The 24,278-nt window shown below is 37.8% G+C and overlaps 1 protein-coding gene and 3 non-coding genes across 11 annotated transcripts in view; 2 read left to right on the top strand and 2 right to left on the bottom strand.

The window, feature by feature from the left end:
* The window catches only part of LOC109410817 (disintegrin and metalloproteinase domain-containing protein 10), a 301,283-nt gene that overhangs the window by 97,544 nt on the left and 179,461 nt on the right, over positions 1–24,278 (top strand). The gene's annotated exons all lie outside the window — the stretch shown is intronic.
* On the bottom strand, positions 11,767–11,840 carry Trnan-guu (transfer RNA asparagine (anticodon GUU)). The gene has a single exon. It is a non-coding gene; the product is annotated as a tRNA-Asn (tRNA).
* Trnas-aga (transfer RNA serine (anticodon AGA)) lies at positions 12,083–12,164 on the top strand. Its single transcript has one exon. It is a non-coding gene; the product is annotated as a tRNA-Ser (tRNA).
* Trnak-cuu (transfer RNA lysine (anticodon CUU)) lies at positions 21,116–21,188 on the bottom strand. Its single transcript has one exon. It is a non-coding gene; the product is annotated as a tRNA-Lys (tRNA).

The following is a 24,278-nucleotide window of genomic DNA, read 5'->3' as shown; positions in this document are numbered from 1 at the left end:
TCGAACTTTCAACCGGTACTCAACAAACTTGACTACCGCCGCCACCGGGTCGATGTGCGATAGGACGTGTAGCAATCTGTCAAGGAAACGTTGTGAGTCAACGAAATAAGCTGTGTTGTTATAATCGACACAAATTTTAAAAGTTAAGCAAAAACTAACTATAAAAAGAAGCTTATCTGACATTGAGATCTCTAGTTTTTTGTTCGATTTATTAAAAGAACATTTGCAAAAAAATAATACAGATCGAAAGAAAGGTCGAAAAGATTGACCACAGGGTTATGCAAATGACATAGCGGAGCACGTTTATGTGTAGCGAAAGAGCCACTATTGAGAGAAATTGTTTACTAGAGAGGTTCTCTTGTTAGATTGACCATTTTGAAAAGCTAAGCAAGACCTCCTCGTTGATGCTCGACAGAATTCGATTCTGGTCCACCTTTTGTAGTGCCTAGTGATTTCCTACTGTATCCAAGTATCATTTAATAAGCATCGTCAATTTTTAAGCGTTCATCACTGATACATAACACATTTCACAGGCGTACAGCAACACAAATACCACACGCTAAAACTGATCAGCACTGAAATGTGTAAGCCCTACTCATAAGTGCATAATTTCCAGACCACACAAAAATGTGTAGCAGTTACACATTCTCAAAAAACTGCTCGTACACTCGTCTAGATGCGAATTGATGATATTTTTTTGTTTTCCAAGGTCACTAGTGAACCTAGCTAGGTTGGCGTACAAAAATTTTTGCGATTTTAACGATTTTGCGGACACTGGAGCTGATTTTGTAAATGTGCAAGGGTTACACATTTTTGGTGTAGTCTGGAAATTATGCACTTTAGTGCTGAGCGGCGTTAGCGTGCATGTTAGACTTCGATGTTTGAATTTTAGTGCATCCACATATTTTTATGCTGATTCCGACGTCTGCGACCATTCTGCTGTGAAGGTATTGAAGGACCACGATATCTTTCCCCGTTCGATGATTCTAAATATTATAATAATAATTATAATTATCGATATTTTCCGCAAAAAATCAATAGGATTCTGTTCTAACCTTTACTTAGATGGTCTTACAGATGACCGAAAAAATGATTCCCAGATTAAGCCAATGAATTTAGCTTACCAACGACCATTGGCGGAGACAAGCTGGGCAAAGGGGGGCAATTGCCCCTCCTAACTAAATTTCTGTTCAACTAGAATGCCAAAAACTATTCCAGAAAAAATTGCCTTTATCGCCAGAAAATTACACTGGATACGCCACAAAATGCTCCATAAAATTTAACCAAATAAATCAAATGCAATCACTCTGGCTCCAGAAAATTTCTGGTCGGCTCAAACGACAAAGTTCATTAAGTTTAAAATATTTTTACGAATGCTCGGAGCATTTTCTGGAATATCTCATGCAGAAGAACTTCTTAGCGTGAAGCTGAAAGAATTTGTAGAATTTTTGGAAGAACGTTTGCCGTAACCAGTACATTGATGATCCAATTTTGTCAGCTACATTTTCTTCGAATAAACAAGCCCAAATTTAGTGTGAAAAATTGTCCCCGACAGTTGGTTTTAACGGCGCAGTATCATAACGTCCGAGGCCATAATGTCCCAGGACATTATGGCGCATTTTTTCGAGGCACAAGGTCCGAACATGCAGATACGCCACCAGGACAGTATGGCCTCGGACGTTGTGATCCGGCCCCGATTTTAACCTTTCAGGATGCGCGCCATCAAGCAGCCGAAGCTGCACCGCGCTCGCGCTGTATTTGGTTTGAGGTTTTTGGTGGTGTTGTATGGTATGTGGGGGCAAGATGGGTCAGGGGGCAAGATGGGTCAGTACCGTTTTCAACCGTACTATATATTTTTTGAATCTTTCAATAATTTTCCCAGATGAACGAAGTGGATACACAAAAAAGTGATATATTGTTTTGAAAATTCTTTACGTTCCTTGCACAGAAAAAAATAACATATTTTTTCGTTATACTCCTTATGCTATACATTCCATATAACTACGTGTATTGTGTAGACGGGGCAAGATGGGTCACCCTAATTTTTCGGTATGTTTGCATAGTTTTTGAAAATGTTTTATTCTTCATTGAAAGGCTATTCTGTGACCTACATTAGCGAAGCAATTAGAGCACTGAGAGTTTGTGAAACTATTTTTGAAATTTTCCTACAAAAAATATAGGTTTTCAAAGTCGGTTCATGGCTACCTGAACAAAAATCTTCTAGTTCTGAGAATAATCTACCGATATGTTTCAACACTTTTTTCATGTAATCTTTACGTCTGTGAAGCTTAGATGTATAGAGAAAAAATAGAAGATATAGTATTTTTTGTTGGAGAAAAATCGAGTTTTCTGATAGCTGACCCATCTTGCCCCCGTAGAAATAAGGTGGGGCAAGATGGGTCATGATTTGAAAATTGCTTGTCAAAAAGCAGGTTTCAAACTTTATGACCTTTCTATAGTTTTATATCATAGCTGAATAGTGTATCTGAGAGTCGTGGTAGAATACAGAGAAATGTGATTTATATTCAGACAGTTATAGGGGTCCATTTCTTAGGTGACCCATCCTGCCCCCACTTACCATACTTTTTACGGCGCGTATTTTAAGGTGAAGGTTGCTCGAGATCATAATAATAAGCTTGGCTCCCGCTCTAATAACCCTCTCAACCACCCACTCAAAACAAACAAATCAGACGGCGCACAGTGTAGTGTGACTTGGTCAAATAAACTAACAAAAACGTTCCAAAATGAGCTGTATTAAAATAGCAGTTGTACCTTTGAATTTTGGCACACATATGATTTATTGCATATGCCCACCAACACAATTTGTTCTTATAAAATATTTTTAAATTTATTTAAATCCCTACTCTGCCCAATATTTTCACCAATTATCCCATTGTGCACCACTTTATTTACGTTTTTGTTGACAACTCTCTCCTCTCTTCTCTCGTACTTTTTCTCTCTGACCGTAGAAAACTACCGTGTTATGGGGTGACATTAATTGATGTAATTTCAACTCATAAACAGCGAACGATTGTTCTGTTATCTATTGAAATCACATTGGTAGTATGATATTTAAAACAGCCTTGTTTCGTGATAAACATGAACCTGCGGTTTAATCAATTTCACCGTACGTTGAACAATACCACTCAGTTTAACGGTACGCTTTTCCGTTTTAGCGAACCGCGATGTAAATTGATCCGGGTTTTCGGCCACAAAAGTGGAAAACGCGTAAGTTTTTCGCGACAAACGGTAGGTCAGGCGAAAGTGCGGACAATTTCACGTAATCGATCAACTTATTACAGTGCTGTGTTGTGTATAAGGCTGTTAAAAAGTGATTTGAAAATAAGGGTGACGCGCTTGTCGAAGAAAAAAAAGTGCAGTGTGTGCTACATTTTGGCACGAAATTGTGAAAATATTGTGAAAATTGCAAAGCAGTACTTCCTAACGGATAAAAAATATAGTTGTCTACCAGAAGTAGCAACCTGAGAGCAATTTGAGAAGGTAAGCAAGTATAATTTTGAGAAATTGTTCGCTAACTTCCGCGCTTCTCAAAGACTATGGTGAGGGGAGGGAGGTGTAAGGGAGAGAGTGGCGGCCATACTCGCTGCCATTTTGTAACCCCTGCAACTATGTCCTTAAGCTTTATCAAAAAATATGATATTTAACCCTCTAATACCCAATTCCGCCTTTAGACGGGGTATAGCTTGAGCATTTTTGTAATTTTTGTGTCGTGGAAAATCATGTTTTTTATATTTTTGGCAAATATTTAGGACTGTTCTGTATATCTCAAAATGGTTTTTGGTGTATTTTGAAGCGTATTTACATTTTTTTTAATCATTGAAAAAATGATGTTTAAGTCACCTTTTAGAAGTCATTGTTTATTTTGTATTGAATCGCTACAATTAACATATTTTAAAATTTTCCCAAATCATACTATCCTTGTTCAATAGTTTAAGGGAATCGAATACACTCTAAAATTATTTTCCATAAAATTACACGGAAAATAAAATTTTCTGTGAAAAAAATTTAAAATAATAATATTTCAACACTAATCATAAAATCTCAAAATGTTTTCATCTCAAAAAATCCGTTCCCCAAATTCCCTGGCCAAGTTCGCAGGGGTTGACGGTATTAAAGTGAAGGAGTTTCATTTTGATTATTGTAATGTAGTGTTCTTTAGTGAAACATATCACCTTTTTAACACTTTAATGCGCCTCCAACGGTTCATCACGAACCGGCTGCTGCAGATGGAGTATGACTGATCATATGCATCAGACATGCTCGATAAACACGGAGGATCCGCCAGGGCTCAGTAGAGTCTATTCCCAAGCAATAGTTCCAAGTCGGTTTGATTTGAGAAGGTTTTGATGATCGTTACAAATCCTAATAAAAGTAATATAGGATTTGTGACAGGTTTTGGAACCTTTAACAGCCAGCTGACTTCAAAATGTTGTTTGGGCTCTATTTCCCACGTTTCTCGGTTGATTTTGATTAGTAATTTATTAATGTCATAGTCGCTTTGTCGATTTTTTACCATGTTAGTTGGTCATATTTTCTTTAAATAATGCAATTAAAATCAACCGACGAATTAATAGTGGGAAGGAGATTTGCAGCACTTAATTGTGCTGATAGATTCGAAGCTAACGTGCGAACATTTAAACGCATTGTTGACATCAATGCGTTCGACGTGACATTTCGGACAAAAGCTGACTGCTTTTTATTAACTGAACAACGTTACTTTTGTATGACTAGGTTGACATTTCTAGGCCACGCATGAGAAAATGACATGGTTTATCGAGGTAGGACCGATAGGACAGAACGAATTTGAATATTTTTCATAGTATTTGTAGGGGGATGAATACATAATAGTTGACAAGCAATTTTTGTCTTATTACAATCAACTGGCCAACTTGGCGAGGCTTGCTTACATAACAACTGACAATAAAGAAACCTATTTTCCTTGACTTTCTACGCAATGGACATCCGACCAAACACACGTGTTTTCGTTAATCTCCTAGGCATTATTAAGACATGACGTATGTGCATGACGAAACAACTAGCAGGACACAGTTCCAGACGTCTCTTTTTAATAACGACATTCAGCATATTTCCAAGAAAACTACACTTCAATAAAGCAAAGACTAAAGCTGCTATGATAGAACAGATCAGAATGACTTAATTGACTATTACCTTGGAGATCTACTTCGAATAACTGCCAAATTGACAAGAACCTAACTAAATACATGGACCATACTACAAAAAAACCAATTGACAAAAAGAAAAAAAAGGGGAAATTTATTAAAACTATTTTTATTCAACGCAGGCCAAAACAGTGTCGACTTGGGCTACACACGCCTACGTACTTCTGTGTGTTGAAACAAAAATAGAGGCTTCTAGAAGCAAATGTAGGGAAAGGGTGCGGTGTAGAACATAAGCACAGTGTTGCTATCGCCGTAATCACTTTGAAAAAAAAAAAAAAAAAAAAAAAGACTTAGGACGGTTGACAATGTAAAGGGTTACGATGGATATAATATTACTTTGGACTGAGATGATCACATATATGCAGAAGACGACTAGCGAAATTAGGAACACAATTTGATACATTATTGACTATATTTTGACAAATAGGGTTTGACAAATTTCTTTACAATATCGAATGGAAGCTCAAAAAGTGTTATCTAACACTAATATGAGAGTTATTTGGGGATGATGCTGGTGCTGTCAATGACTAACATCGGTTATTGACACTATTGGTAATCAGCTTGAAATAATTTTCAGAATGTATTATAAAATAATTGAGGATATTATCTGAATATTGTTTGGGGAAGCTGTCAGAAAAACTAGTTGCCCATATCGGCTAAAAACGCTAGCTCTGGTAGCTGTCTTCGAATAATTTTCAGAAATATCAAATGTTTAAAAATTAGCTACGACACATTTTTTTCTCTTGTTGCTCTTTGTATATTTCTTAAGAATAGTACTCTGAAGGCGTTAACATAGACATAGACACCCTTTTTTTATCTCTGAATGTTGTCCAGTGACCTCGGAGATTTTCGATTATTGAAATATTGTTCAATTATCAAATCATCTTTGGAGCTTCCATTCGATCAAAACACTAGTGCGATGGGAAAAGTTAAAAACAGTACTTTTAAAAACTACTACGACCCAATGCTAATTACTACACACTTTGCTCAAGTTGACGACATCGTCTAGTCCATCGTGAGTATTGGTCCTAGTAGGGGGAAAGTTGGGAAAGGGTCCAGGCTTTGCTATCAGCTGTCCTGTAGCTCCACCTGGTCACCCTTCAAAAAAAAAAAAAAAAAAAATCCGTTCCCCAAATTGACTTCCAGGAAAAATATAAAAGTGTGGGGATGTTCAAAAATAAAAATTAGAAAAATCAAAAACTGAAATTCACAAAATCGAGAATTAAAAAGAATCATCTTCCAAAACATGTTTAAATCGATTTTAGATGACGAATAATGATATTTAGATCAAAATCAAAAATTTGGGTATTAGAGGGTTAAGATGTAAGTTAGTGATAAAGTTGATGTGTAAATGAGTTCAAGAAAAAGTGAGTTGGTTTGAATGAATTTTAGTGAGTTATTATAGAATTAGACCCCAAATGTATTGATGAGTGAATTTTGTTAAATGAGCTTGTGAGTGAGTGAACTGTCGAGTAAGGTGTTGTTAAGTGAGAGGGTTCAAAAATGAGTGCGTTGACAAGTGAGTGATGTCGTAAGTGAGCGGCTTGATGTGAATATTCTAATTCATAAGTATGTAAGAGTTTGAACGGATATCATCCACACTGTCAACCGATCTCAGCAGTCATTATTGTCTACCGAAAGAACACTACCCATCAGATACGAGCTTTGATTGCTTCGATCTAAGTTATCCTAGCTACCGCCTCATTGCATTGTTTGGCATGGGGTTCATTCTAGGGTTCATTATATTGTTACGACATCTCCCACCTATAAATTTTATTCGTAAACTTTTTTAATTACAAATGCCGATCCCCATTATTTATCATTCGTTCCCATCATTATATTTCACGCACACTTACGCTAATCAGGGTGTGTACTACCTAGAAAAACCTGGAATTAACAGGGAATTTCATTTACCTTGGAAAAAAAACCTGGAATTATCAGGAAATTCCGGAGTCAATCAGGAAATTTATGGTGGAAAGGAATTTTTATTGAAACTTGTTTGAACTAGACCTGTATAAATTTCGTAAAGAAATTCTGGTGAAATATAGAGAACCATTGCTTGCATTCCTTGAATTACATTCTTTTGAACTCAGGGAGTGGATTATGATAGATTTTCGAAGGAAGTTGGTGACCGAAGCTGGAAAGAAATGGCTTTATTGGGAAATGAAGCTGAAATGCTTCGAGATTTTTTTTTATTACTGCTGGATCTTAGAAAATTTCTAGAAGGAAATTTTAAATTATTGAAAAAAAAACTCGCAGAATTTTTTAAGCATTTGTTTAGCAAATTTTCCATGGAATGTCTGATTTTCTTTTTAACGGAAATCATGAGAAAGTACATTACAATATTCTCGGAAGTAGCTAGAAAAATTCTTCGTATACTTTATAAGGTGATTACAAATATTTATTTCAATTTTTGTCCCACCATTCTTTGGCTATTCGAGGGGGGGGGATAAAAATAATAAAGCATTTAATCCGAAAAATATTTAAAACTCATCGGATTTATTAAGGAATTTTTGGCAAGACCTGATATTTTGATAAATATTTTTTTATCAGCCCCCTCAAAATGCAAAATCCAGCCAAAATTTTTGAAGGGGGGGGGGGGTAGACAAAAAGTCAAAATTATATTTGTATCAGCCTAATTGAAATCAAAAGTTAATAAAAAATAAATCTTACAAAAGTCATAGACAGTACTTCAACATTTCTTAATGGAGATACAGAAGTCCCATAGTAATGTCTGATGGAAATCAGAATATATATATAAGCTTTCAACAAACTTTCACGGAAAACATCTAGAGAGTGAGGAGTTTGGTCGAATTAAGTCTAGTTCCTTGGGACATTCCTTCAAAATGCCTGACGTAATTACTTTCTAATAGATTATTTGGGTACAAACCGCGAGGATTTTTTTAGAAGCTCACCTAGGCATATTTGTGCAGCACCTTCTGGAAGTATTTCTAAGGAACCTCTGGAAGAGTGTCGTGCAAATCTCTGGTCGTTCTTAAATTGTTTTTATCTAACCCCTTAAAAGGAGTGGTTGACAAAACTTTCGGATAATAATGTGGCTGAACTCATGAGGAGCTCCGCAAAATGGTGGATTTTCTAGAAGTAGTTTTAAATAAAAGTGTAAATGTGTTTTTTTATATTTAAAAAATATTAATTTATGGAATTTAGCACACTCTTTCGAATATTTTTTGGAATCAAACTATAGCTTTTTTCAAGAATATCGACAGTAAAAAAATCCCATTCAGTTTCTAATTAAACTTTGTAAAAAGTTCATTAGTTCATTTTGTAATTTTCTGTGAGATTTCCTGAGGAGAATAATTACATAATATGTTTAGATTGTTTGTCGTAATGGCAAATATTTGTCATTGTAGTCCGACAATCATCCAAGGTTGCCATGATTCACGTTGTGTTAGCCAGTTTTCGGGCTTGTTTGGCCAAATATTTGTCATGTGTAATGGGACGTTTATACCATCATTAATTTATATAAAGTATTTGTCGAAATTTCTTGAAGACTCTTTATCTACATCTTAATTAATTAAAAAATCTCTAAAATTGCCCAATAATTCGCAAATAATTTCAATAGACTTTTGCATTAAATTTAATTTGAAATCCTTTAATTATACATCTCGGAAACCCGCCGAAAATTGCTTGAACTACTCCATTTCTCAGGGTGTCTACTACCTAGAAAAACCTGGAAAACCGGGAATCCCCAGGGAATTTTATTTAACAGGGAAAAACCTCATCGATAAAAACAAAACATTAGTTACTTAGTATGAATAACAAGTAGTAAATTTTACTACTTTTGTAGATCTACCTACTTGTAGGGTCCACAGAGTTAATCTCGTAGTTGAAATTAATCTAGGAAAACTGTTTCAAGAACTTTTTCCAGAACTTCCGTCAGGGTTTCCTTCTGGAACTTCTTCAGAAATACCCGCCCAGGATTCCTTCCTTATTTTTCCGTTTTTTTAAGTCCTTCCGGAGACTTCCGGATTGCCACTGGTCTTTTTCCAAGATTCGAACAGTTTTATCCTGGATCATTCCTTAGAATCTTCAGAGATTCCTGAATTGCTGCCGCTCCCAGAGTCCCTCGTGGGATTTTTCCTGGGGTGACACGTTAGTTTAGCCAAGCCGAAATATTAATAAAAAAGCCGAAAAAGACAAAAAAACCTGGAAAATCCAGCAAAAACTTGGCAATTTTATCGGTTATTTTTCGGCATATTTAAGTTTTTCCCAAAGATTTTTTTGCAAGATTTCTTCCATGATTAATTTCGACTCCGAGATCTCCACAAGATATGTCGCAGGTGTTTTCACAGGTTTTCTGAGGTTTCTTCCAGTGTTTGTCATGAAAATTCTCCAGAACATCTACCCGAGATTTGTGCTAGAGTTGCTGCAGGAGTTATTGCTGGGATTTCTACAAATTTTCTGTTTCTCCAGAGATTTCTTTCGAAGTTTCTCCAGCAACTTCTTAAGCTTCCTGGTCCAGAATTTCTGCGGGAGTTTTAGCTGGAATATTTTCTAAAGGTGCTTGCAGGATTTTTATAAACTTTCATCTGAGATGTCACTCGGAGTTTCTCCCGGTACTCCTGTCAGAAGATTCCTTCCAGCCTTGGCCCTGGGATGTATCACAGAGTTTTTCAGAATTTATCCTGGTCTTTTTTTTTTAATTCTTTTAGTGTCCTTTGAGATTTCTGTGGGAGATTTTCCAGGCTTTTCCTCGTTTATTTACCGCATTTATAGCAGTTTATTTTTTGAGGTTTTATAGGAATTCCCCCCAGAGATTTTCTCGAAATCTCCAATTCTTGAAATTTCTTCAACCGGAGATCGTTCCAAAATGTGGATGCCAAATTTCGAGATTTCTTTCATAGTTACTCCAGTAGTTCTTGCAGGGATTTTTTCGGGAGCTTTTCCTCGGAATGTTTCCTAAGATAAATTCTTTGAAGGATATTCTCTGTGAAATATCGGAAGGAATCCATATGAGAAACCCAAAGATCTATTAGAAAAACTTGAAAGGTAGTTTGGAAATCCTGAGAAAAGTAGCGCCTTTCGGAAAATAAATTCTAATCCCCACAGGAAATATTGAAGAAATTTAAGCAGGATCCCCAAAAACATCTAAAAGAAATCTTAACATCGGAGAGCTCTCTAGAAAAAAATCCTGGAAGAACTACTACAAGAACCTCACAATAATCCCCAGAGAAACTGTTGGAAAGCTATTCATAAAACCATTTAGAGTAATTTCTATAGTAACTTTGCAGACCCTATGTTTCTGAACGTTCTTCGGAAGCAATCCAGCGAAAAACTTGCGAGTTTGGTTTGAAGACAAACATGAGATGAGAGAATTGCCTAATAGAAAAGTCACATCAGCAAAGCTTTTACATATGCAAATGCTATCCATATGGGGTCATGTCTAGCATTTAATATGTATGGCAATGACTGGTTCATACCTAGAAGGGGTACTACAAGACCACGCGGACAATTCGATTAAGAGGAAACAAACCATCATCGTTCAGCGAAAAATCAAAAGCAGTTTTCTCGTTGAAATCTCAACCAATGTTTATAATAATTTATCACTGCATTCTACTAACCATCTGGATAACAGTGAAATAATTTTCAGTTATGGGTTTGTAATTTGGAGCAAGAAAACTGCTTTTGAAAAATTGATGATTGCTGATTACTGAATGATGGTTATTTGAGCCGTAAAGGCTTAATTGGGAATCATATATTTTCCAGAACTGAAAGGACGTGGGTGGACGGGGTGACTGGCGAGTTGAAGAGGGTAGGAGTATCCGTTTGTTATAATTGACAAAATAAACAATTGGGCGCTTTTTCTTTCTATGATTTGCTTGGCATTTTGTGGATTTTTGTTTTTTGTTTTTTTTTTTGGTTTTGGAAGGTATGCGATTTGCTATTGAGCCTTAAAATTATTTTGCATCTGAATAGCATTGATATTGTCAAGTCTGCATCAACACCCTAATCCAATACCAAAATACCCTATTCCTATCCCATGGCGTTTATGTGGCCAGCAAAGATTATTCAGCCATTACCCCTCCTTATCATCGGCTTTGGAATGACTTCCGCTCTTATTGCCCCACCAAATGCTGCAAAATGAAAATGAAAATGTTAGATCTGTCAAAATGACCTTAGAATTTTCAGTCATTTTGAGGTTAGGTTCGTTGGTGTAATAAAGAATGACCTGACGAGTGCCAAACATTTTCATGGCTAGCTTTGATGGTGTATTGAAAAATTGCAAAAAAAAGTTTTGCAGGTTGGTCATAAAAAAGTTTGAGTTTTGGCGAAAACCACTAAAATATCACATCAGTTGCAAAGATTGTGATCTAGAGTGCGGGTCAATATCAGATCGTTGCCTGTCATTGTCGTTTTGATATTGAACGGCCCGGAGTGATAGTGATGATGATGCAATATCAGTAGTCACCTGACAAGACTGATATTGCGCAACTCTGGTTTACATATGTTACATACGGTGTTTGGTAAAGTTAGGCTTAAATTATTGACAATCAAAGTGCGCATTGAATCAGTGTTCTCCTATCGCCACTCACAAAAATATTCACGCCCCCGGGTGGACTCGAACCACCAACCTTTCGGTTAACAGCCGAACGCGCTAACCGATTGCGCCACGAAGGCGTTGGTATAGTAGCTGCTAGCTCCAATTAATGGATGTGAGACATAACGTATTTGAGTTCTAAAGTTTTGAAGAGTTCTTTCTATCACAGTCAATAAATTTAAACCGATCGTGTCTAAATCAAAAATATATTGTTCTTTTCAGATTATGTCAATATAGCCGTCTTTCGAATTTAAGTGAATGTGCACCATTCTAAACAGAAAGACAGTTTTCATTGCTGCCATGTCTTTCGAACCGTAAGCATGCAGTCGTGGCCGAGCGGTTAAGGCGTCTGACTAGAAATCAGATTCCCTCTGGGAGCGTAGGTTCGAATCCTACCGACTGCGATAGATTTATTATGACAATTTTTTCTGTAAAATAATGCAATGTAATTCTTTATTACACCCTAGGATAGGATGTGACACCTGCAACTTCTCTGTCTAATTTCACAGCTTGCTGTCTTGTTTTTCCGCGTTGCTAAGATTATTGGTCCCAAAATTGGTCTCTTTTGGGCTGACTAGTTGTCGTATCCTATCCTAGATTACACCAACGAACCTAACGTCAAAATGACTGACACTTCACAGGTCATTTTGACAGATGTAACATGAGCATGAAAAGAACTGCAACTAGATCGATAAAGTAGAATATATGATCCGTCTTTTTCGTGCATGTGTATGGTCTGTCAAAATGACCTGAGAAGTGTCAAACATTTTCACGGCTAGCTTTGTAAGTGTAATGAAGTTTGTAGGCACCTGAAAATGATTGACACTTCGCTCGACAATGAATATCTTCTACTTTACCGACATTGTTGTCGTCCTTTTCATGCTTATGTTACATCTGCCAAAATGACCTGACAATTGTCAATCATTTTGAGGTTAGGTTCGTTGGTGCAATAAAGAATGCCAATATGTATGGATACAGAAATATGGCTGTAGCTCTGCAATGGATGCATCAAAGTACATAGCTAAAATTTGACTTGGGAACAAACCCAGATGCGTTAATTTCACCTGAAGAATTTCATGTTAATTAGTGTTGACTATTGTTACCAACGTATCTAAATACTAAGGTGAGATACTCCAACTAATGTTCATGTATTAGTGAGAAAACGAAAAATGCAAAAATTACCCAGGTAACCAATAAGCATTTGAATAAGCCGTATTTCTGTTTAATATCTGCATTCGGCCTCCCTCCTGCCGTATTATAGCAGTTCGTCTGCTAAACAGCTCTATATTAACAATTCAAATGCTACTTAAAATCTGACAGCAGTTTCGTAGCATTTCAAATGCATGGTATATTTTGGTCAACAGGCATCATAACTGCTACTTTATTGCCATGAAACTGCTAATAGAGATGAGTGATGCTAAAACCATAACACATTTCCACTTTCTAATTTACATGCCACGGTTGTAGAAGCCATCCTCATTCGCATGTCCAGTTAATCGTAGTTAATAACGAATAAAATCAATGGGAAAACATGCATTGGCAAATAATTTCCACGGTTGGGTTTCAATTATCGATTTTATTACCAGCACCTGTCGAGCTCATAGCATAACGAAGTAACTGGCGGTGTAATACTCTTGCCTTAAATAGACGACAAATCCTACGCGCTTTATTTGATCATCTATAGTTTATCCTGTAGCGCGGTTCAGCACCATCGTCAACCCGAGGATCGAGGGATCGAATCCCAATTTGGCCGAAAGCAGCAACAAAAAAAAAAACAGCAACAGCAGTTCAGGACGTGCCCTAAGCTTCAAAAGTTCCCCAGCAGGAGAGTGAGAAAAAAGAAGAGAAAGGGAAGCCGTAAAATGGGCAGGGGAAATATTTTGTTTTTATTTTTGACAATCTGGGGGATAGGAGGGATAAGCATTTAATCAGCCGTATATCGGGCCAAAGCCTGCATTTAATTAGCACTAATGGCGCATATATGGCAGATTAGCATTTATTGACCTGCTGTAAAGGCGCATATAGTGCCGAATTAGTGTCATTTTAACTGCTTATTGGTTACCTGGGTAGTTTTGAAATCTACGCAGATTTGTAAGCACTCATCAACTTTTTATAACTGACACAGATGTGTAAGTGGGTCTCGTTATTGACATTTGCGGGATTATCTTACCTTGATATTTAGATACGTTGTATTGTAAAGAACAATGAAGCAGTAAAACGTGCGTAAATGAATTTTAAACCGCTCCTAATTTAGTTTACCAGCGTTGTAATTTTTGTAATTGGCAAAGTAAATGGTTGAATTTTTAAACTCAACTGTTTTACAACTAGTTATCATTTTCGTCACTGTACTTTAGATTGTAGCGGAAATAACCATTTATCATGCAGATGAATATTGGTCATGATGGTATAACGTGCATTTTTGTTTTTGAACTTAAGTTAACTAGTGATTCAAGTGAAAAGGTTCTACTAAAACTTCCATACTGTTAGTGAAGTATAAGTATTTTTTTTTTTATATAATTGGGGTTTTAAATTTTGAAAAATTTGTCGAATTTTTAATTTTATACAAAAAGACACAAAAGGTGCTCACCTTTTTCTGAGCCACTATGATTTCTTTTCAGATTTTTAGAACTTTATTTTGGCACTTTAAATCAAATTCAAAGAGATTTTTTAAAATCACCAACTGCTTGACAGCTCCGCCCAATGCAAAATGCAACGAGGGGTGATTCGACAAATTGCTCCCATACTAACTTCAAATTGATTTTTGAATAGGTTCCCGGGCACCAAAATTCATGAAAATTGGGATTTCGGCTCAGTTTGACTTGAAGATTCAGAATATGGAATTATCTCAACACCGCTAGAGAAGCCAATTTGATATGGCACAAATAATAAACATACACTACCCGTCATAAGTACGGACTCACGAAAAGTATTGCAACAATATTGCATCACCTCGATATCTCCAAAACCTGAGGACTTACAAAGATGCTGTCTTCAGGAAAGTTATTCAGAAGACCAAAAGCAACAACTTTTCTGAAGGCGGCATTAATGTAGGTGTTCTGGTTTTGGAGATATCGAGGTGAGTCAGGGTGATGCAATATTGTTGCAATACTTTTTGTGAGTCCGTACTTATGACGGGTAGTGTACACCTAAAAGTTTTCAGCAAGTTTTTTTGATACATTGCAGAATTACAGTCGTGTATCTGTGTCCCGATTCTTGCAGATACAGGTTTTACTGACTGTCCCGGAAATCGATTTCCATATACTTTATTACATCAATTAACATAACCTCAAAACGTTTAGCACTTCTCAAATGACTTGGTATTATCCATGCAGTCAAAATTTTGCAATTTTTGACACGCAAAAAACGATTCTGACGAACTGACAATAGTCGCTTCAAACATGTTGTGAAGTAACTCTTAGTAAATTGTATTTATCAAATAAAATCGTATGGGTTGTGTCTAATGAATTCCAGTGTATTGGCCATCTTGCGACGTGTGGATAAGTTAATAATATCTATACATAATTTTATCTTCTCCGGGTCCGAGGAAAACAACAGAAACCCGTTAGAGAAGTGTTGGCAGAACTTGATTTGGAATACATGAATCTGTTTAATCAGTTTTTGAAACGTGTTGATGTCAGAATTTGATGTAGTACGTTACTTGTTTTCGTTGTTCGCTTTTTGGTTTTGCTGTTCGTCCCTGTCTGTCGTCGCCCCCTTCCGTTTGTCCTCTTCTTGTCGTTGTCTACCGATAAAGTCCTTTCTTTTTGGTTCCGTTACAGATATGGACAATTTGTCCCATCAATGTTTTTAGTATAAGTTAGCAAATAATTTAGTTTTAAACCCATCAATCCCTCCTTTCCAATTTTTTTTTCAATCCTTAACCTCGAAACAGCCGCGAGTACTTCGGCTTCCCAAACTAACATAGTAGTAAGGCAGTAATAAATTGTAAAATGTAAAATCAATGTAAAAACAAAAGATTTCGGCTCACTTATGCCCATGTGGCGCTCGAGCCTTCCAAATAAACGAATAAGTAAAAAAAAAATATGAAAACGTAACATGATATCGTTTTTTATAATTAAGTATTTGCCTGGGTTACACATCTAGAAAAGCAGAAAGCCTGTGAGATTGAGATTTTTGCGAGATTTTAATATGATTTGATATGAAATTCTTATTTCAATGTTCTTTATAAAGTCCAAGGACAATTTTAAACCCTGACTCCAAAAACCAAACAACGCCATACGCGCACTCCAATAAAGACGTCTCAAGAGTTCTTAAATGCAAATTGAATTCATCGAATGTTTGTTCCCGTTCGTTGCCGTTGTCGTCATCGTCGTCATCGCCAAACTCCGCCTGTGGCTCACATAAATCGGAACATTTTCCACTGCAAGTTCTCCGTCGTTGTTGGTCGTTCTCCATCTTCAGAACGATGTTCGTCGTTGCTTGTTTACCGTCGTCGTCGTCGTCTGATAAGATTACAATAAAACTATGTCTAGACAGAGACGACAGAACATTGTCTGAAAAGTGCTGAGATTGAATATTCGATACAACCGCATACATACGACCAAACGGGACCACTTTCCCGGGAAATGTTTGCGAAACAACAATCGGGACCGCTCTATGAGTGGAACATGGCTACATGTTTACGAGTCTTTGTTGTCGAGCTCAATGGTAGAGATGACGAGCTACGCCGAGCATCAGTTCCTTCTTTGTTTGAAAAATTTGGAATTCGATTTTCTTCTATAGAGATTTTAGCAACACTGTGATCTACCTCCAGAATGAAACAATATCAAACTCCCAAACCGTCCAATAAACCAGATCTCTTTCTCTAGTTTTCTTCTTGATTAAAACCTCTTTGCACATCTTTTCTCCACTGGTGCTCCCTTTAATTGAGAATTACCAGCAGCAACAAATAAGTCAAGGCGATTCAAAAAATGTATCCCACCGAAAAAAGAACAAGTTCCAACCAAGAAAAGCAGAACTGATTTATCCGCGTTTGCTTGACTTTCCTTGGCACCACCAAAGCTGTGACCGACCGTGCTTCGAACGTCGAACCTTGGACGATCCTTTTATCCGGGAAAATCCTTGCCATAAAAAGAGAGAGAGAGAGACGGGTAAGGAAAACCTCACAGCATTGAGCGCTATAAATCTCGCCATTCTCGTGCTGCTCTGAGCTCCCCTCCGGCGTTGAGCCTTGGGACATGCCAACCGCCGGGCCGCAGTGCCGAACGAAACCACCACCGAATCAACAAGAAAGCAAAAGTTGCTGACCTTTGAGCTTTTACCGGGAAAAATACGGTCTGATGGCTTTGTCGTCCTTCCAACGTACCTTACAGATTGCCTTGATTGGACGCCGACGTCGTTGTGCATTGTCTGAATCTTAAAGGCTTCTGATATGAATGGCATCTAGGAAAACGTCTCGCCTTTGGAACAAATGATTTTGTTTCAATAGATTTAACTAGAGAATGCCATTTTTTGGTTTTTAATACTGGCTACACTGAAACGATTTCAGTTTAGAATTAGCTTTAACTCTGTCTGTCTGTCTGTCTGTCTGTCTGTCTGTCTGTCTGTCTGTCTGTCTGTCTGTCTATCTGTCTGTCTGTCTGTCTGTCTGTCTGTCTGTCTGTCTGTCTGTCTGTCTGTCTGTCTGTCTGTCTGTCTGTCTGTCTGTCTGTCTGTCTGTCTGTCTGTCTGTCTGTCTGTCTGTCTGTCTGTCTGTCTGTCTGTCTGTCTGTCTGTCTGTCTGTCTGTCTGTCTGTCTGTCTGTCTGTCTGTCTGTCTGTCTGTCTGTCTGTCTGTCTGTCTGTCTGTCTGTCTGTCTGTCTGTCTGTCTGTCTGTCTGTCTGTCTGTCTGTCTGTCTGTCTGTCTGTCTGTCTGTCTGTCTGTCTGTCTGTCTGTCTGTCTGTCTGTCTGTCTGTCTGTCTGTCTGTCTGTCTGTCTGTCTGTCTGTCTGTCTGTCTGTCTGTCTGTCTGTCTGTCTGTCTGTCTGTCTGTCTGTCTGTCTGTCTGTCTGTCTGTCTGTCTGTCTGTCTGTCTGTCTGTCTGTCTGTCTGTCTGTCTGTCTGTCTGTCTGTCTGTCTGTCTGTCTGTCTGTCTGTCTGTCTGTCTGTCTGTCTGTCTGTCTGTCTGTCTGTCTGTCTGTCTGTCTGTCTGTCTGTCTGTCTGTCTGTCTGTCTGTCTGTCTGTCTGTCTGTCTGTCTGTCTGTCTGTCTGTCTGTCTGTCTGTCTGTCTGTCTGTCTGTCTGTCTGTCTGTCTGTCTGTCTGTCTGTCTGTCTGTCTGTCTGTCTGTCTGTCTGTCTGTCTGTCTGTCTGTCTGTCTGTCTGTCTGTCTGTCTGTCTGTCTGTCTGTCTGTCTGTCTGTCTGTCTGTCTGTCTGTCTGTCTGTCTGTCTGTCTGTCTGTCTGTCTGTCTGTCTGTCTGTCTGTCTGTCTGTCTGTCTGTCTGTCTGTCTGTCTGTCTGTCTGTCTGTCTGTCTGTCTGTCTGTCTGTCTGTCTGTCTGTCTGTCTGTCTGTCTGTCTGTCTGTCTGTCTGTCTGTCTGTCTGTCTGTCTGTCTGTCTGTCTGTCTGTCTGTCTGTCTGTCTGTCTGTCTGTCTGTCTGTCTGTCTGTCTGTCTGTCTGTCTGTCTGTCTGTCTGTCTGTCTGTCTGTCTGTCTGTCTGTCTGTCTGTCTGTCTGTCTGTCTGTCTGTCTGTCTGTCTGTCTGTCTGTCTGTCTGTCTTGCTTAATATGGTATGAGACTCCTCCGATCTCTAGAAAAGGGGCTCCCATACAGATGAAGTTGCGGGAGACTTCTCTATGGAGCTGTATAGCAAAAAAACACAGTTGACAGGTAAAACGACGTTTACCGGAACAGCTAGTAATATATAAAAACAACAATTTTTAAACTGAGTAAGCACATAAATACCATATTTCCCCTTATCAGGATTTGTAGCAACTCTATAATGTTGCTCCAATCCTGCTGGTAGTCGTTCATACCACTTTCTTTCAAACGAAGCGTATTCCGATAATGAAAGTTCAAGGAGTGGGATCGCTGCTGGAAGGCGGAAATGGGTTTCCATTCTTCATTCTGGAAAACATTGAAACAAAGGCCAGCTCTCTGCGGAAAACTAAGAAACAAGGTTGCCGAAAAGTTTGCGATTCAGATTTAATGGAGTGATTCGGTCGGCTATACAGTGAGATCCTTGAACTAGTTTGCGCTTTGCTTCCGAGACTCGGTGTTGGTGTAGTAACATTTGGGTTGGATATGTTGCGATGGGAGCAACTGGGATTGAGCTTTCTTTGTATTCAATGTATTCGTTTGGTATTTCAAAACAGAAATTGAAAAGGGGATATGTATTTTTCATATTTTTCACTAAGTATATACAGGGGATGGCCAAAATGTTTGGGATAGGCAACTTTTTTTCTCCCACAAAAAAATTCAACATGCTGTAACTTTTCATAGAGTGCATCAAAAAATCTCAAATTTTGACTGTTTGTCAATCTATTATGTGTGCATCATTGGTACAAATTTGGGCTCGATTGATTAATTTTTCGCGAACTTAGAACCGTTCGCGTAAAACACTATTTTTTAGACAACTCATGTTTGAGCTGTCATAACTCGGAAACCAGTGAACCAAATTGAATGAATTTTTTAACGTTTATCAACAATATATTGATACTCAATACGACGTTATAAAATGTAATATTTTCTCACGGCGAATTAAGTTATATCGGGTTGAAATTTTTACCCATATAGAGGAAAATAAGTCAAATCTACAATACCACACCAAAAATTATTAAATGTGTTTTTCCTTCAATCTAAATAGGCTCTAATATATCTGATTAGAGATAATTTGAGAACAGAAGTGGAAAATCTTTGGATATCAACACTAAAATTTATTCACATTAATGTAAAAAAATTACATTTTTTCGAGAAAAGTCCAAAAAGTGCCAATCCATGATAACTTTTTTCAACGTTTGAAAAGTATCTATGTTTTAATAGTTTGTGAAGCATTTACATATTGTTAGTGTACGTTCAAAATTTCATTCAATTCGGTTTACTGGTTTCCGAGATATGACAGCTCAAAAATGCGTTGTCTAAAAAAAGGTGTTTTACCCGAACGGTTCTAACTTTGCGAAATATTAATCAATCAAGCCCAAATTTGTACCAATGATGCACATATAATAGGTTGACAAACAGACAAAATTTGAGATTTTTTGATGCGCTCTATGAAAAGTTATAGCATGCTGAACTTTTTTGTGAGAGAAAAAAAAGTTGCCTATCCCAAACATTTTGGCCATCCCCTGTAAATTGTACTGAATGATGATAAATCAACAAAAATGACGAATAGTTGATTTCTAAAATTATTTTTTTATAATAGCTTTTGATAGGTATACATTAATTAATACATCTAAGATGAAATAAATGATTTAGAAATTTTGAAACCTTCTCTAAGATATCATTTATGGACGATTCTAATTAAGTTATTTTTTCTCTTTCACAGGTATGTGCTCTTCCCTTGATTTGTCAACATACAAACAATTCTTGACGCAGTCTTCTTGGTGATGGTGAACTTCATTCTATATCGCAGGTTTGCTTATTCATGCTACCCAACCCATTCGAACGTGGACAGTTTAGTCTATCCTGCCACTGTATCAGATCAATTAAAAAATTCCCATTAGAAAGCAAAAAATGTCCAACTATTAACATCGCATTTATGTGCCATTGCTACCCAGATCGTTCGTTACCGTTAGTTAGTCCAACTGGGACCCGGAGGGATCAATTCTAATGAGAATCAGACACGCACAACCCTCCAGCACCGGACATACACGGTACGATGGGCGAGGTGTCGTTCTCACACATACCAATACGGTTCAACTGAAAAATGTGACTAAATAACGACGATGGCGAGCGATGGTGCTGGCATTTATAAAAATTTACACGATTCCGTTTTCCCTTTGCAGAGCCAAATAGGAGTCAATAAACGGAGACCGTTTAGTTAGGCGCTAAATGGATGGAAAAAATGGCAAACGTTGGCAATACATACCCAACACTGCTGGCACCATGACGGAGAAGTACATTCGAAACCAAGAGTTGTGACGAAATGTTCACGACTTGTTGGAATCGGACAAAAATGATAACTGGAGATGCGGGGCATCGATCCCCGTACCTCTCACATGCTAAGCGAGCGCTCTACCATCTGAGCTACATCCCCATATAGATATTAAGGTGTTCACAGCGAATGAGGTTCAGCATATGAGTAAACATCGATTTTTGCTAGATTGATGTCAGTTGGTTCGTTGAAATTGATTGGAGCAAAAAATCGTTGCCAAGCAGTGCAGTATATGTATATATTCCGGTATAAAAAATTATACTCGCCCAACGTGGGGCTCGAACCCACGACCCTGAGATTAAGAGTCTCATGCTCTACCGACTGAGCTAGCCGGGCAGATAGTTCTTCCACTATCAACCTCGTATCACAACAATTTCCACTTAACTTTTGACACGCCACCGACCGCACCGTCATCTCGTTATCAGCACGGAACTTTCTCTTCCCGTACCGCGAACGAGCTCCGAACTGATAACAACCTATCATATATGATGAACAAACTATCCGCGCGCGGTGGAACAGCGCGGCATCATCAAGTCTAGTTTCGTCGACACCTCGTTAATTGTTGGTCAATTACTATACACTGTGACCTATGTTCGGCGGTGATTGCTGCTATCTCGCCCGCGATTATTCTTCGTTCCGCATACAGAGAGAAAAAAAACTTGAACATACATGTACGTACGCGTCAGTTAGGAATCCGTTACAGGAAACTTCATGTTTGTGGTCCTTCCCACATGTACAAACGCAAACACGTGCGATAAAGTCGGGGGATTTGACGATAGGGTACCTACTTGCTCAAACGAGTTTACTGAATGGAACGACGACGACGACGCAAAACAACCAGCTGACTCGACTCAACCGGTTGCGTTGCGATCGGCTATGATGAAGTGACACAGCCACAGCAGCGTGGATTGACGATTCAGTATCAAAGCGATTTCTTGTGTGCCCGTTGATAACATTGTTTACAGACGGCGTATTGAAGAACATTTTATAGATCGCATGAGAAGTGCGGATCATAATCTAACCTTCTTTATGCTTCGAATTCTGATACTCGCAAATGAATCATAATATTGTATGTCTTATAAGAAGGCTGCCTCGATTCATTTGCTTGGAATGCAATTGGAATGTTTGAAACTACTTCTATAAATAGTTTCAAATGTGAATGGGTAAAATATGGGATCAAGAGTGTCTGATGAAAATATCGCATAAAGAACGACAGTCATGATAAATGTGTTACACTCCGACCTTATTTTACCTCCACTATACTGCCTATGATCGCATAATTGTTCCATATGAATAGGAAACCCAGCAAAGATGGGACTGATATACGATCATGGGCAGTATGGGGGAGGCGTAAATTTAAATGGACGTAAAAAAGCACAGTACTATTCAAAATGCAAACAACAGATGGCAGTTTACCTTCTCCAAGTGTTAAACAAAGTTTGAGTATTGACGAAGGGCTATCACATGATGTCATTCACTTTACTGAATTGTGACAACACTGATCAATCTGCTTACAATAATCAATTCACTGGGGGTTAACTTAAAGACATCGGTAAAAATAGATTTGGACAACGAAATTTGATCAAAATTGAAATCCACAAATAAAATGAATAGATAATTTCAAAGATGAGATAAAATTATTTTGCACACTGCTCAAGTAGAGTCAAATTTGACTCAATACACTGAACTTATGGGATTTCGCTTTAACGGTCATTTGAAATGGCAACACAAGTGGCAATTCCGTGGCGGCGCTGCTATCGCAAAGTTCCTATGGTGAATATGAAACTTATCTAGATATGTATACTCACCACTGGTTGTGGCAACGCTAAAAATATTTGAGTTCTTACACAGCTTTCAAGAGAAAATTTCTTCTAGCTTGGATGTATGTTCTCTGTGGGCGTATTTAAAGATAGCGGTATACTTTCTATGAACCAAGTTAAAGTACTAGATAAGATCTACTATACAATGGCAATTAACATCCAATTAGTTGGCAATTTAGCTGAAAGAGACGCTATACAAAAGTAATTGCGATATTCACTCATCACTGATCAGTAGAAGCTCTCATGAGTTATCACTTGCGATATCTATAGTAGTATAGTATATAGTGGAATAATGCTTTCTAGATGATCTAGATTGGATCTAGTTTATTTGGAATAATGCTATCTTCGACAAGAATGTTTAGAAGGTCGAGACAACCAGATGGTTCACCAATAGTTGATGAATTCGCCGCCAGCGTCTGCTATTTATCATGTAAAGCAGATAAAAAAAGCGTCGTCTCTGACATGTTGTTTAGAAAAAAGAAGGTGATGCACCAATTAGTGAATGATTTCGCCGATATGTGGCACTAGTTGTCAAATGATGTTTAAGGATCGAAAGCTGCTTAAAAAGTGTCGTCTGTGACAAGGATGAAAAAGATCAGGACTCGAGATTCAAAGGAGATAAAAACATGTTATTTTTGCCGAAGCTGTTCAGAAAGACGAGAACGTTCTGCTGATGCTCCAATCAGTTAGTTATTTCATCGCTAGGTGGTATTGAATGTGAAGTAAAGTTTTAGACTTCTTTATCTCGAGATCTAAAGAAGATAGAAAAGTGTCTTCTGCATGACCAGTGGTACCAGCAATAGTAGAATTTTGTCCTTAGCTTCCAGGGATGAAACACAGGTATTTAATTCATATCTCCTGGACCCTAAGGCTTAGGTACAAACAACATAGTACTTAAATCGCAATCATCGTACGGTTTAACGGTCATTTATAAAAAGATATGTGGTTCGGACTGTGCTCGCATGTATCATGGTGGCGCGGCTGTACCTACAACACCTCTAAATTTCGAAAAAAAACGCGACGCCGATCAATGTTTACATAAGATGACTCAATCATGAACCTTCATTCATGTTTCATGAATGGATAACGCCAAGGGGGAGCCGTCACCTGCTAAATTGTTACATCGAGCCGAGGGAAATAGAAATTGTAAATGAATGCTTAGGATTAAGTAATATAGAGGGTGCTAGTGAGATGCCAAACGATGTTTTTGAAACTAATTTCTTCTAAGTAATAAGTCTGTTTGTGGCCTAAGCTTAAGCATTACCAAAAATTATTTTTTTTTGTACGAAGTGTAGAATTAGCGTTATGTTAAAATACACATAAGTAAAAACAAAAAAAAAGTTTTTCGTATGGTTCATGAGAGCCCATACCCGTATCATAGAAATAAATAGTCAGAAATGATCGCATTAGATTTTCCGGAACTCTTCCAGTTAGTTCGAAAATTCCTTTTCGAAACTACAGTGTCAGTCGAGAGCTTTTTTTGCAGCTGGTTTACGACAGATTATTGTCGTAGAAGGAGTCCGTTGGCATCGTTCGATCAAATCCTGCAAAGCTGCCCTCCACACACTCTAGACGTTTAATGCTCGTAACAAACAAACCGACTCGA

The sequence above is a fragment of the Aedes albopictus genome, chromosome 2 (genome assembly GCF_035046485.1).
Source record: "Aedes albopictus strain Foshan chromosome 2, AalbF5, whole genome shotgun sequence".
In the NCBI taxonomy this organism is placed as follows: Eukaryota; Metazoa; Arthropoda; class Insecta; order Diptera; family Culicidae; genus Aedes; species Aedes albopictus.
This window is presented reverse-complemented; position numbering and strand designations above follow the sequence as displayed.